The sequence below is a fragment of the Peromyscus californicus genome, unplaced genomic scaffold, assembly GCF_007827085.1.
Source record: "Peromyscus californicus insignis strain IS unplaced genomic scaffold, ASM782708v3 Scaffold_10__1_contigs__length_136768540, whole genome shotgun sequence".
Taxonomy (NCBI): Eukaryota; Metazoa; Chordata; class Mammalia; order Rodentia; family Cricetidae; genus Peromyscus; species Peromyscus californicus.
In genome coordinates this window covers 9425822-9440753 of record NW_026294391.1, presented here as the reverse complement: position 1 = coordinate 9440753, position 14932 = coordinate 9425822, and positions in this window count along the sequence as shown.

Below are 14932 nucleotides of genomic sequence, written 5' to 3'. Positions count from 1 at the left end.
AAAAAAGAATAACTATCCCTCCCATAAGCAAGCATCAACTGCCAATAACTCCTCAGCTAGGGATGGGGTCGTGTACGGCCTTCCTCATCCAAGCAGGAATGTTGGCTGGTTTGATCCTGTGCAGGCAGCCATACCTGCTATGAGTTCATGCATATAGGGGTCCTGTCATGTCCAGAAGATGCTGTTTCAAAAGTCCGAGTCCTCACTAAACTCTGGCTCTTACAATCTTTCTCCCACTCTTCCATAATGTTTCCTGAGCCTTAGGGGGTGGAAGGAGAGTTGGGGTGTGATACAATGGTCCCATTTGTGGCTGAGCTCCCCCCACGGACAGACACTTATTCTCTACACTGACCAGTTGTGAATGGTGTTCGCATAGCAACTGTTAGCAGTCACTCAGCATTCACACCCAGCCCTTCAAGCCAGCCACAACTCCCCAGGCCCAGCAGTAGGCAGACAAGCCATCAGACAAAGAGATGTCAGAGCTAGTGGTTAGTGATGTGATTAGCATGCACCAAAATGATAGGCTAAAAGGCTATGAGGTAGTGGATAGGCAGCCAGTCTAATTCACTTGGCAAGCTTCAAGCCAATAAGAGACCTAGTCTAAGGAAAACAAAGTGGACAGCGCCTGGGGAATGTCAGCCTGAAGTTTGTCCTACACACACACACACACACACACACACACACACACACACACACACACACACACACACACGAGTAGCTATCACAAGTTCAACTCTTCTCAATGTGATACCCAAACATATCTCCTTAAACTGAAACATCCTACCTCTGATCCCCACAAGGCCATGTCCATCTCCAGGTCACCGCAGTCTGAAAAGTTCCAGCACCACTCAAAACTTCAAGCTGTGACTCTCTGTCCTTGAACCCAGGCTGTAGACGTCTCTGGCTACATGGATGGGTTGACATGGAGAAGCTCTTCCTAGATGACCATGCATGAGCAGCCCTCCTTCCCCCTGTGCTCTCAAGGGAAAGTCTTTCAAACGTATTTACACGTTTTTTTCAGAATTTACTTTCATTATTTTTAATTGCGTGTGTATAGGTCTGTGTGTGGATATGTTCATGTGGATGCAAATACTCACAGAGACCAGAGGCACAGGCTCCCCTGGAGTTGGAGTTATAGGCAGTTATGATCCACCATTGATGTAGGTGCTGGGAACTGAACTCCGGTCCTCTGGAAGAGCAGTAAGTTCTCTTAACTACTGGTCTCTCTCTCCAGACCCATGTTTATACTTTTAAACCTTTGTATGATTAAGGGTCCTCTAGAGTAACAGAACTTATAGAATATATGACAAAAGAGATTTGGCCTCCCCTGGAATTGGGCCTAGATCACAGCAGCATGGCTAAATCCACCAAGAAGGTTGGTAACGGGACCCGCTCTAGTGCCTCCCTCCAGAAAATGGTGAAGAAAACTGAAATCAGCCAGCATGCCAAGTGCACTTGCTCCTTCTGGGGCAAGACCAAGATGAAGAGATAGGCAAGGAGCATCTGGCACTGTGGTTTCTGCACAAAAACAGTTGCTGGAGGGGCCTGGTCAACTCTGCTACCAGAAGACTGAAGAAACCAAAAGACCAGAAGAAGAGCTTGCATTTTCCATATCCCTAACCTACAATAAATGGGTTAATTTATGTAACCAAAGGCAGGGGCGGCATGATTAGATTGGCCTATAGGACATGAGCTGGGTAGTGCAGCAGTGGCTACCTGCTGCACACTGGAGAAGCTGAGCTACTTACTCCCCGACACTGAGTGCCTCAGCAGTCCCAATCTGGTACTGAGGGTCTGAAAGATTCTTGGAGAGCCTCTGAACTTCAGTTCACATTGGGAGGCTGCAGAAGATGGTTTCTTATGTTCATGGAGGATGGTAGCTGCTGTAGTAGCAGCAGCAGCAGCAGCAAGGTAGAAGCACTCATCAACAAGGCGTAAAGGTGAGAAGACAGAAGCAGCACTGTTTTTCCCTCAAACCTCATAGAAACGACTTACAGGAAGGAGGGTTCATTTGGGTTCCGAACTTGGGAGGTTTCAGTTCATCACTGTGGAGAGAGTACATCAGAATAGAGTCGCTCACAGCTTAGCAGCCAAGAGGCAGAGGAAGAATGCCTGCAGTGGGCTTCCTCTTTTTAGTGCCTCTGGACCCTCAGTTTATTGGATGCTGCTGCTCGAGATCTCTGGAAATGTCCTCAGAAACACAAGCAGAGGTTTGTCCCACTAATCACCTAGGTGATTTTCAAATTAATCCAGTTGACAACCAAGATTAGCCATCATAAGCACGGTCTCAAAAACCCTAAAGCAAGTGTCAGCCTGTTTGTGTTGCTGTAACAGAAAGGCTTTCCCTGCTTTATTCATAAGGAGTATAAATCTGCTTTCTCACAGTTCTAGGGACTAAGAAGTGCAAGATCAAGGCGCAAACAGATTCAGTGTCTATGAGACTCGATCTCTGCTTTCAATCCGAGGCTGTATCCTCGCATGGTAGAAGGGAACTAAGCCGCTCTGAGATAGTTTTTTATTGCTATGGTGTGTGTGTGTGTGTGTGTGTGTGTGTGTGTGTGTGTGTGTGTGTGTATAAGGAGGCCAAAAGAGTACATCATGTATCTTCCTCTGCAGTTCTTCACAGTTTTTCCTGAAGCTGAGTCTCTTTCTGAGACTGAAACTCACTGTTTCAGCTAAGCTATCTAGCCAAGGCCCTCCTAGGATCCACTTCTCTCCACCACTTTAACACTGGGGTTTCAGCACGCATCGGCTTTTATGTGAGTGCTGGGGATTTGAACTCAGATTCTGTTGCTTCCACAGCAAATGCTTTTACCATTAAGCCATCTCCTGAACCCCTCAAGATGTTATAAAAGAGCTTCATCCCAAGAGACAGAGTCCTCATCTCCTAAAAAGACTCACCTCTTAATTCCATCACACTGGCTATTAATTTTCAATATCGGAATCTTGGGGAATATATTCAGACTGTAGCCCCAAGAAACACAGAAACCTCAGCTGTATGATATGATCCCTTGAACTGAGGGGCTTGTCAAACAAACCTGATGGAGCAACCCAGGAAAGAGGTCCATCTGCAAAGAAGACCACCCTAGGGGTAAGCAAGAGAATGGAGAAATAAGAGAGCCTGTCATCCCCAAACAGAGAAAGTAATCAGCAGCTCTGTTTCTTAAGAAGGCCAGCCTCTCAACAACTACTCCTCATCCTATGCTGTGTCCTTGATAGTCTTGAATAAAGGTCACCTTAACTAAACAACACAAGTAAGTTTGTGTTCCTTCCAGCTAAAAAGCTTTACTGCAGACAGACAGCTCCTGAAATGAGTGACCATGTCAAAATAGTACGGTTCTTCAAGTTTTTATATAAGTATATGGATTTCTAGAGCAACAGGGCTGTTCCTAATGCCCCCTTTCAAGCCTGTTCTCAAATTAATTCTATAAGACAGCTATCCCCTAGCCATACTCCAACATGTCCTGCTGCAATGTACTCATGACAGCCATGGCCTCAGTACTCCAGGACCTGCCCGGACAGAGTCTTAAACCAAGGTCCTCATCACATCATGCACCCTATGTCAAAAACCTGTGGTTAATCAGGATTGTGTTGGGAGTTTCTCATGGCCTGAGAAGGTCTAGTTCCATATGGCACAGGCCAGGGACATGCCACACAATCATATGATTAGCCAGGTTCCAGGAGAACCAGGGATGGCCATCTAAGCTCAGAGTAGAACCATTTTGTGTAGGCTATCCCCTGCATTGATTTAACAGATCCTTATATTAAAAAGCAAAAGAGCAAAGACACCATTCTCTTTAGCTTGGCTTTTCAGACTCTGGTAGCCAGCCGTGTGTCTGTGAATCACAGCTGTAAACCCACTCTCTGAGACCTTGTCTTTTTTTTTTTTAATTCCAGTTAAAGATCTTCATCTCCTCATTCTGATACCCTGATCCCAAGATGGATTAACTCTGTTCCATGGATCTGAGCCAGGAGCTTTGGATGCAGTCAGATATTTTTGGTGGTGTTTTAGTTTTCCAGTGTGCAAATGTAGCTCTGTGGTAATACAGGTTCTTTGACTTGGCTGGAAATTCCGCCTAAGCAGCATTTAATTAATGCATTACCTTAGGACTTTGAAATATTTCTTGGAAGTAGGTAGGAAATTAATACAGAAACTAAGTAAATAAGCATTTTCATTCTTTAAAGACAGTATTTTTGACATACAACAAATGCTTACCATAAAAAAACTTCAATCCAGTGTGTCTATACTGACAAAAATCCTGAAGTAATTGGATACTGTGGAGGTTTGAATAAGAATGGTCCCCCATAAGCTCATATATTGGAATACTTGGTCCCCAGTTTGTGGAACTGTTTGGGAAGGATTGGAGGTGTGGTCTTATTGGAGGAGGTGTGTCACTGGTGGTGGACTTTAAGGTTTCATAAGCCCATGCCGTTCTCAGTTGGCTCTCTCTGTCTGCTGCATGTGGATGAGGATTAAAACTCTTAGCTACTGCTCTAGTGCCATGCCTGCCTGCCTACCACCAAGATCCACATCATGATGGTCACAGACTCAGCCTCTGCAACTGTAAGCCCCCATTAAATGCTTTCTTCAATAAGCTGCTTTGGCCATGTTACCTCCTCACAGCAAGACAAAAGTAACTAAGACTTAGAAACTAAGTTTTAATATATATATATATATATATATATATATATATATATATATATATACACACACACACACACACACACACACACACACACACACACACACAAATGAAACAACTTCTTCAAGTACATTGGTACTCCGGAGTCACTTGCTGATGACATTTATTTTTTATCTTTTAGTATTTTTTTAATTATAAAATCAACAAGGGAAAACTGAATTTGGTTCCCAGCACCCACATGGCAGCTCAAAACCATCTATAACTCCAGTTCCAGGGGATCCATCTACCTCTTTTGGCCTCTGAGGACACCACACATACGTGGCACACAGACATACATGCAGACAAAATATCCAGACACATAAAATAAGTTAATTCTAAAAATCATCCGGGTGGTGGTGGCAGCGCACGCCTTTAATCCTAGCACTCAGGAGGCAGAGGCAGGCAGATCTCTATGAGTTCAAGACCAGCATGGTCTACAGAGCAAGATCCAGGACAGGCTCCAAAGCTACACAAAGAAACCCTGTCTTGAATAAAAAAAAGTTTAAATCAACAGATGATCCTGATGAAAATTCTGAACTCAATGCAAACAACATTTCCCCTGCCTCATCCCCCAGTACTAGACTCAGAGCTACCTTCTATTAACAATTTCTGCAGTATTCTTCCAGAATTTTCCAGACCTAAAAATATACTGCTTTGCATTGTAATCGTCCCCCAAAGCTTGATCACGAGGATGGTACCATCAGGAAGAGACAGAACCTTTAAGAAGTGGGGTTTCTTGAAAGCCCTTGGGTCATTGGGTACATGCCTTTAGAAGAGAATAGTAGAACTCTGGCCCCTTTATTTAGTTTTTTTTTTTTTTTTTGGTCAGTCCTTGGTTTGAGATGAGAAGTTTTGCTACCCCATACACCCACCCCATGATGCACTGCCCTAGCTAAAGCAACAGGCCAAATTCTGATTGAAACCCCTAAATCTGTAAGACAAAATAAGTATTTTCTCTTTAGAAGTTGATTATCGCTAGTATTTATTGTGATAACAGAACGTGTGTGTGTGTGTGTGTGTGTGTGTGTGTGTGTGTGTGTGTGTGTGTGTGTGTACATTCACAGCATAAATTTAATTGACCTAATGGCATCATACTCATATCCCCTTGGTGGTGATTTGAATAACATTGGCCCCATAGGCTCATATATTTGAATGGTTAGTCGCCAGGGTAGTAGAACTATTTGAGAAGAATTAGGAGGTGTGGCCTTGTTGGAGTAGGTGTGGCCTTGTTGGAGGAAGTGTGTCACTGGGGGTGAACTTGGAGGTTTTCAAAAGTCCATGCTAGCTAGGTGTTCTCTCTGTCTCTATCTCTGTCTCTGTCTCTCTCTCTGCTTATGCATCAGGAGGTAGCTCTCAGCTACTATCCCAGTACCATGCTTGCCACCATGCTCCCTGACACTATGATAATGAACTGACCTCTGAAACTGTAAGTAATTAAATGCTTTCTTTCATCAGAGTTGCCTTGGCCGTGGTGTCTCTTCACAGCAATAAAACACTAAGACCTCCTAGAACTAGAATTACAGGTAGTTGTAGTCCACCGTGTGGGTGCTGGGAACTGAGCCAGGGTCCTCTGCAAGAGTAGCAAGTGCTCATAACTGCTAAGCATTTCTTCAGACCCGCCCACATATGAATTTTGCTGGTGGTGTTCGATACAGGTGCTACTGTTTCTTCCTTGCTTCAGAAAACTCCCGTGGATCTCCACAGAACTGTGTTCTTTGCTTCTTAGCAAACCACAGTGGCTAAAATAGAAGAACAGGGAGCCAATCACTTGGTTTCCTGTTCATCTGTATAAGGCCAGGACTGCATCAGCTATAAGATAAATACAGTGCACAACACAGAAAGGATTTAATTTCTCACCAACACAAAAGCAATCCATAACAGTCATGGAAGAACTGCTGGGGCATTCGACACAGTTGGGGACCAGGGTATTCCTGGTCTACTACACTGCTATGAATGGCCTGCAGTACTTCAGGATCAAGGTTCGCCCGCAGCCAGCTAGAAAGGATGAAGCTTCTGAAAAGCAAGGTTCACAAGAAAAATTCCCAAATCTTTATCCTGGTATCCAAAGCCCTTCATAATATGGACCCAGATTCTCTGTGACCTCCTGTGTCACATGTCCTCTCTTTTCTCATGGCTATCATGCATCTTCTTGTGCCACCCTGAAGAGTGGGCACCCATACATACCCTTTTCTAAGGATCTCTCTCACTCTGCCTGCCTCATTCAAGAATGATACTCTCCTGCATCCTCTCTAAGTCCTGTCGCTCTTTATATCCCTTGGGACAAGATGGACGAGACTGGAAGGTGAACACGTTAGATGAACTTTCAGTTTTAGTTTTTAATACTAAAGACACCAGGAAAACAGGATAATATACCCCTGACAACACAGAGAACAGTCTCCAATAGTAAGACATGGGACTGTATTTATCTTTATCATTGACACCAATAAGCATCATAAGGAAAATTGCAGGTGATGTAAGACATGAAAGAAGAAAGAATATCTGAATATTTGGGGACCTGATTCCATCAAGATAAAATTGAATGAGAATAAATGTAATAGCCTGCCGTTGGCCCTTTGAGGTCAATGGCAGAGCTCCAGAGGTTGGCAAGCACATAGAACAACTTTCAGTTTCAGCGGCGGCAGCCGTGGAAGACAGCCAAGTGCTGCCCCCAGCCTCATGGCTGGGATGGTGGTGGCAGCAGGCACCACTACAGAGAACAAATATATGATGGAGAGGTAGGAAAAACAGAAACACAGAGCGTCGTGTGCACAATGGAGAGAGGCAGAACTGGAGATGTGATGGTGGTGCCCCCCAGGTGAGAGGGAGGGCTAAGATCTACTTGCTGGCAGGCATTGCCTGGGAGGGTCGGTGGGATGGTGCACAACAGCCTGGTGCTTACGCAGATGCAGACTCAGCCTCAGAACTGGCCTGGGCTCTGGGCAACAGTGGAGGCCCAAGATGAGGAAAGGTTCACTTTCTGGATTGGACTTCCTCAAAGGACCACTGTGGCCCATGATGCCACAAGAGGCCATGTCAGTGTCAGTCAGGCCGAGATGAAACCTGAGACCCATGTGGATGTATGCAATCTGTGCTGCTGCCTGATGCCTTGGTGATATCCTCAGGCTTTGCTGCCTCAGGGCACGCACCACGCTGATGTGAATGACATGTTTATCCAACTGATGCCATGTCGAGACTCATGGCCCATGCAGCCTCTAAGGGCCATAAGTGGGTCAGTGGTCCTGATACAGCCAAGGGCCGTGTTGATGTCTACAGCCAGCCTGTATTACTACAGAAGCCCATGCAGTTGCCTGTGGTCTGGGCTGCCTCCTAAAGCCATGATAACGGCCGTGTGCCTGGGAGAGCTGATTCCTCACCTGCCGATGCACTTGAGGGAGCTGGCTCCACACCTTGAGGGAGAGATGATCCCACCCATCTCAGGAGAGCTGGCCCTGTCCCTTGACCACCAATGCACGGGCTACCAACAATGCCTTGGACATGCAAGGGCAGGAGAACTGGCCCCACACATCTTAGGCCCACAGCAATAGGTGGCACAATGGGTGTGGGAGAGCTGGCTCTAGCCACAGCACCGCTCTCCTCAGTTGATGGCTACTGACAGGGATGCAGGCAGAGAAAGACTCATCCTTCCTTAGGGATCTGGTCACTAGGAATCTGACCATGCTTCACTGAATATATGGACAACACAAAATGAATCTATTTTTTTCTTTTGGGGGGGAAGTCACAGAGAAGGGGGGCAGACATGGGAAAACTGGGAGGCAAGTATGATCAGGCTACATGATGTGAGATTCCCAAATAATCAATAAAAAAATAACTAAAACAAACTTTCAGTTTCTACTTCACAACAAGTTTTCTGGAAGTCATCAGTTTGGCTCCTGAAAAGGGCCGTTAAATTTTAGGTGAATAAATAGAACTATAATATCCATAAAAGGAGAGGAGATAACTTAGCTCTCTGAGCTGACCCAGTGACATCTAGGGTAGACATACTAGTGGTCTGTCCTCACTTCATTCCTGTTGCTATGATAAAACACCTTGATCAAAAAAGGAAGAAGAAAAAAAGCAACTTCAAAGGAGAAAGCTGAATAAGGCTCACAAGTCCAGGTTGCAGCCCGTCATTGTAGGGAAGTCAAGGCAGGAACCTGAAGCAGCTAGTCACATCACAACCACAGTGGTGTGGAACAAAGAAATGATGCATACATGCTTTGTGCTCAGTTAACTCTCCCTACTATTGCAGTCGAGGGCCCCAAACCTGGAAATGGAGCCACCCACTTCCATGCTGGGTCCTCTCACACTAAGGCAATCGAGACAATTCCCCCACAGACATGCCCAGAGGCCAATCTGTTCTAAATAATTCCTAACAGAAACTCTTTTTTCCAGTGATCCTATACTGAATCAAGTCAACAGAACTAGCCATCACATGTTCATATTTCTTCAGCCTTCCATTGTTCATGCCTTTTGACATGTGACTTTAAAGGGTCTCCCACCAAAGAGTTAGAGTTCCCCTCCCCACATTGGCCACAGACTTTGGCCATATGACTTAGGTTAGCAATCTTGACATGACCAGAAAGTTAGAGAAACACTTATACAATTAGACTTGTGGCCTTCTGTATCTGTCATCCTCATGAGAAGTTAGGAAGTTGGCTGTGATGGCTTGAATATGAGGTGTCCCCTGCTGTGGAACAATCTTTTTGTACACTATGAATATGTATTACAATCATTGGTTAATAAAGAGCTGATTGGCCAAAGGCTGGGCAGATAGTGGTTAGGCAGGACTTGCAGACAAAATGAGAGTACAGGGAAGAAGGAGGGCAGAGATACAAGGAGACTCAAAGAGAAGCAAGATGAACATGGCATGTTGAAAAAAGATACTGCTGCCAGGCAGTGGTGGTGGCAGCACATGCCTTTAATCCTGGCACTCAAAAGACAGAGGTAGGCAGATCTCTTTGAGTTAGAGGCCAGCCTGGTTTACAGAGCAAGTTCCAGGACACCCAGAGCTACACAGAGAAACCCTGTCTTGAAAAAAAAAAAAAAAAAAGGAAAGAAAGAAAGAAAAAGGATACTGCCATGTGGTAGAGCGTACATAAGAAATATGGTTTAATTAAGCTGAAAGAGCTGGTTAGTAACAAGCCTAAGCTATTAGCTGATCATTTATAATTAAATCTCTATGTGGTTATTTAAGGAGCCAGCTGGCAGAACAGAACTGACTTGCAGGACAAAAAAACTCTACCTACAGTCTCCTACAAAAACTTCTAGTAGAAGTTTTGCTTCCAAGCTGGTGGGTCAATCATTGAGAGGTGATTTTATCATGAAAGATCTGCCTTCTCCAGTGGATTAACCCACAGATGTATTCAGAATCCTATGGCACTCTGAAAGGCAATAGAAACTTCCAGATGTGATGCTCAGTTCCTGAAAGTAGAGAGAAACCTTTGAAGGGTATTTTATCTCAGGCTTCTCTCTCTCTCTCTCTCTCTCTCTCTCTCTCTCTCTCTCTCTCTCTCTCTCTCTCTCTCTCTCTCTCGGTTTCCTGACCACCATGAGGTGAGCAACTCTGTTCTGCCTTCTACTGTGATGTTGTGCCTCATCATGCTCCAGAAACAATGGCACCAACTGACTGTGGACTGAAACCTGTGAAACCATGAACCCAAATCAACTTTTCCTCCTTTAAATTGTTTCTCTTAGGAATTTGTCACCGTGATGAAAAACAAATGACTAGCACACTACCCCTCTGGTCCTGTGAGGACAAGAAAAGACACCTGATACAGACTGCATGGCCCCAGCTGAGTCCAGCCTAGATCAGCTACCCTGGACATGTGAAGGAGTCCACTCAAGAGCCGCAGAACTGTCCATCCAAACCCACCCTGGATAAGCTGGCCTGGGTAAGCACACTTCTGCTTACCTGGAACACAACTGACTCGCTGCCATGTAGCATTAGCTGGTTGAAACAAGATCTTTGTACATTGACTAGGGTGCTGAGAAACTTGAATGCATCCAAGAGGGCAGTAGAAAGCTGAGGGTTCACTAGGCCATAGGACATAAGGATGGCACTGCCATTTATGCTGAAAAGGGTAGAGACTCATAGAGAATGTGAACATGTTTTCCAAAATATGTGAAACACTGGCAACTGAAAGGCGAATAGAATGCCACTATGATCCAAATGGGTTCACCCAAATTCATGCATTGGACCTTACAGCCAATAGACAGACTTACCTCTTTTTGATTTCTGTTTGTTTTGTGTTGTCTTGTTGTGGCAGTACTGAGGCTAGAACCCAGGGCCTCATGTATGATAGACAGATGCTCTACTTCTAAGGTATAGCCTCATCTATTTTCATTTTTATTTTGAGATAGGGGTTCAATATATTGCTGATGTTGGTTCTGAACTCACTATGTAGTTCAATCTGGCCTCAAAATTGTCATCCTCTTTTTTAAAATATTTTTATTATTATTTATTTATGTGTACATGTGTATATATCTGTATATGTTCATGTACCTGAGGTTAGGGCCATCCCCTGGAGCTGGAGTTACAAGCAGTTGTAAGCTGCCTGATGTGGGTGCTGGGAATCAAACTCAAGTCCTCTGCAAGAACAATACATGTTCTTAACCACTGGGCTATCCCTCCAGCCCCCAAATTGTCATCCTCTTGCCCAGCCTCTCCAGTCATTAAGATTACAGGAATGTGTCACCATGTCTGATTCCTATGTGATAGTATTAAGAGGTGGGATTCATCAAACTGTAAATGACTGATGATGATGGTGACTTTGTTCTTTGCTTCTTGTATTTCTTTCCTAAAATACAAATATTCACTTCTTAAGGGATTTTTTAATGTGTGTGTGTGTGTGTGTGTGTGTGTGTGTGTGTGTGTGTGTGTGATTGCACAGGTGCCATGGCACACATGTGGGGGTCAAAGGACAACTTTATGGAGTTGCTGTTCTCGGTCTACCATGTGGGGTTCCTGGGATTGAACTCAGGCCGTCAGGCTTGGCAGCAAGCACCTTTACCTGGTGAGCCACGTCTACAGCCCTCACATACTAACTTTTAAGAAAGAAAAGGGTTTTTTTTAAGAGGCAAAGCCATTAGGGGATGATTAAGCCGTAGTATGGAACCCCCAGAGATTGGATTAGGACCCTTATAAGAGGGCTTGACGTAGTGAGCACAATGGCTTCTGCTTCTTTGCTGTAATGATATGGCAAGAAGGCCCTTGCCAGATGCCAAGTACCAGTGCTTTGATCCTAACCTCCTCAGCTTTGAGAACTGTGAACAATACATTCCTGCTGTTGGGGAATCTCCCATCTGAGATATTTTGTTACAGCAGCACAAATGGACTAAGAAAACTTATGCTTCCTAACACGTGGAGCTCTAAGAGCTATGGATAGAGATGAAAGACCTGGGTGCCGTGTTCAGAAGTTGTTCATTCTTTGATGGAGATCTTGCAAAGACAAGAGGTCCCCAGGCAGGTCTATCAGAAAGGATACTCAATGGTGGAGAGATATCACCTGAGGCTCTTCCGAGCTGGCAACACTTTATAAGACCACCACCTGCCTCCCAAAATATATGCCTCACCGCCGTCTTCCAAGGGTATTCATTAAACTATATCTTCCTGCTGGTCTGTGACTTCTTATCTCTGTTGTGCGACATAGACATCCCTCCCCAGACCCTTCTGAGCTACTTTGGCTCCTCAGTAGTCAGCCCCTTTGCTCAACTTCCATGATGACAAGGGTGTGCTACTCAGGGTGCCTGGCTCCATGCTGGAGAACAGCTCCTGTGGTGTTCTGAAATACTAGAGAAAGTTTGATTGGTGCCAGCTGCTGTCCCCACCACTCTTGGTGTGTGGCACTCTCTCTCCCTACATTACTGCCCACTCTTGGTCATCCAGAATTCTCAAGCACAGATGGGTGGTGGTGGCACATGCCTTTAATCCTAGCACTTGGGAGGCAGAGGCAGATGGATCTCTGTGAGTTCAAGGCCAGCTTGATCTACAAAACCAGTTCCAGGACAGCTAGGACTGTTACACAGGGAAACCCTGTCTTGGGGGAGAAAAAAAGAGTATAGAATTCTCAAGCAGATCCATTTCCCCCAACACAAACCTGGCTAAAAGAGGCTTTAGGTTTTGCTCCTGGTGCAGAGGATGAAGGGATGCACAATGGTGAGCGTTCTACAGCTGAGCTTACCACCAGCCTTGAGGATGACTTTCTAATATCAATGGCCTAAAGCTTAGCATGAATCAAGGCCCCCGGTGTCTACCCTGTCTCCCAGAAACAGTCAGATTAAAATTCTCTTTCCTGCCTTGGGAGGATTCCACCTTATACCTTGTGCAGGGCATTCACAATAGCTCCTGATCTCCGTTGGGAGCCAGCCTCCCAGGGGCTCCTCCAGCCCACACTGCTCTCATAAATAAGGATTTAAATAGAGTAGGCTAGAACTTGTGTGCCTTGATGCCTCCAACACCAACCCAAACAGGCAGCTGAAAGCAGAAATATTAGTCCACAGTCCAATATTTCCAAGTCATCAGCCCTGGGTAGAAAGAGTCTTCAGTCTGGGTCTTTTAAAAGGTCATTATTTTCAACTTCACCAATAGTGGAGAAAAGCCAAGGCAGGGAGACAGACGTAGTGCCCCAAATTAGCAGCAGCGATCCTGTCAAGCGTGCTCCTGTAAGAAGCCGAGCCCAATGGTCACGGAGAGTGTATGGCCCCAGCTTGTCACAGCTATTGATTGACTGTTCACAATATTGCAGGTGATTTCAAGAGTTTCCCACCACCTTGTTTGTTTAATGTCACCTCCATATGAGAATGTCAGCCTCTGACATGTTTGACTTCTCCACAGGACAAATGCCAAGCCGTCTGCGGCTGTCCCACCGACACGGATTGTCCCTTCCCCTCCATAACAACAATGACAACAGTTTCTAAATGCTTCATTTAAAAGAAGCCCTGACAAATTCCTGCTCCTGTCCTGATTGGTGGCCTCACATGACTCCGGGCATGGGGCCAACCAAGCCTCGCCTGTTCATTTCTTCCCTGCACTTGTAAAATCTTCAATCCCAAGCCACACTGATTTGCAGGGAAAGAGTTGAAGGGGGCAAGGCTGAGGCTCTGAGAGGGAGCTGAGACTGGGGCCAGAGGCCAAACCTGGCCAGCTCAAGACAGACTGCAGATAAAAGGAGAAGGGAAGGAAGCTCAGACCGATGGCGGAAAAGCAGAAAAGCAGAGGAGAATCGGAAAGCAAGACTCTCCATGTGGAGGGGTACTAAGGAGGAGGAGTGGAGATGGGGGACCAAAAGGGGGATGTGAAGAGAAGAGGGCAGAGGAAAGGGACAAGTAGGAAAAGAGATGAGGGCAGGCAGAGCAGCAGGAGGGCAGGGAAAAGTCTAGAAGGAAAAAAGGGAAAAAATAGAGACCGAAAGGAAGGATGAATTAGAAAATAGAAGCAAGGAGGAGAAGAAAGGAAGTGAGAGCTGGGAGTCGAGGAGGGATACTAGCCAGCAAAGGAGGGCAGCCACTGTAATAGTATCAACTGGGGTTGATGCTGCGGCTTAGGTGACCCAGTGCCTGCTTTGAACGCATGAGGCCCTGGGTTCTCATATCCGAGAGAATTGGGCATGCTGGTGAATACTTGGAAGGCAGAGGCAGAAGAATCACAAGTTCAAGGTTATTCTCGACTACATAGAGAAGAAGAGGCTAGCCTGGGCAACATAAGACTGTCTCAAAATTTAAATAAAAGACAAAAGGCCGGAAAAGTCAGAGACGCTTAGGTCCTAAGGGCTCCAGCCTCATGAACGGATTAATGCCACTTCTTGGGGCTGGGTAGTTAACTGGAGACTGAGTTTGTTAGGGAAGGGTGGGTCTGGGCCAGTTTCCTGTCCTGGCATGCTCACTTGTCCTTTTTACCACATTATGACAGCACAGAGACTCTCACCAGCTGCCATGCCCCAAAACTACCCAGACTCCAGATCCATGAGGCAGATAAACTTCCCTTCTTTGTAACTCGCCAGTCTGTGGTCTTGTCTTATAGCAGCAGCACAACAGACCAGGACAGCACCCCTGGAATACCCAGCCACAGACGAGACTGATTCTTTTTGAAAGGAAAAAGATTTAGCTCTCCAACCTCCTGATATGTTGTTTGATACTTTTGAAGCCAAATGTAAAAAGAAATTAAGTTCAGATTTCAATTCAAGACAGTTTATGTTTTCTAAAGTAATACATTCAGAGTCCGCTATAAAACAAAACTAAATGAGGTTTTGCTG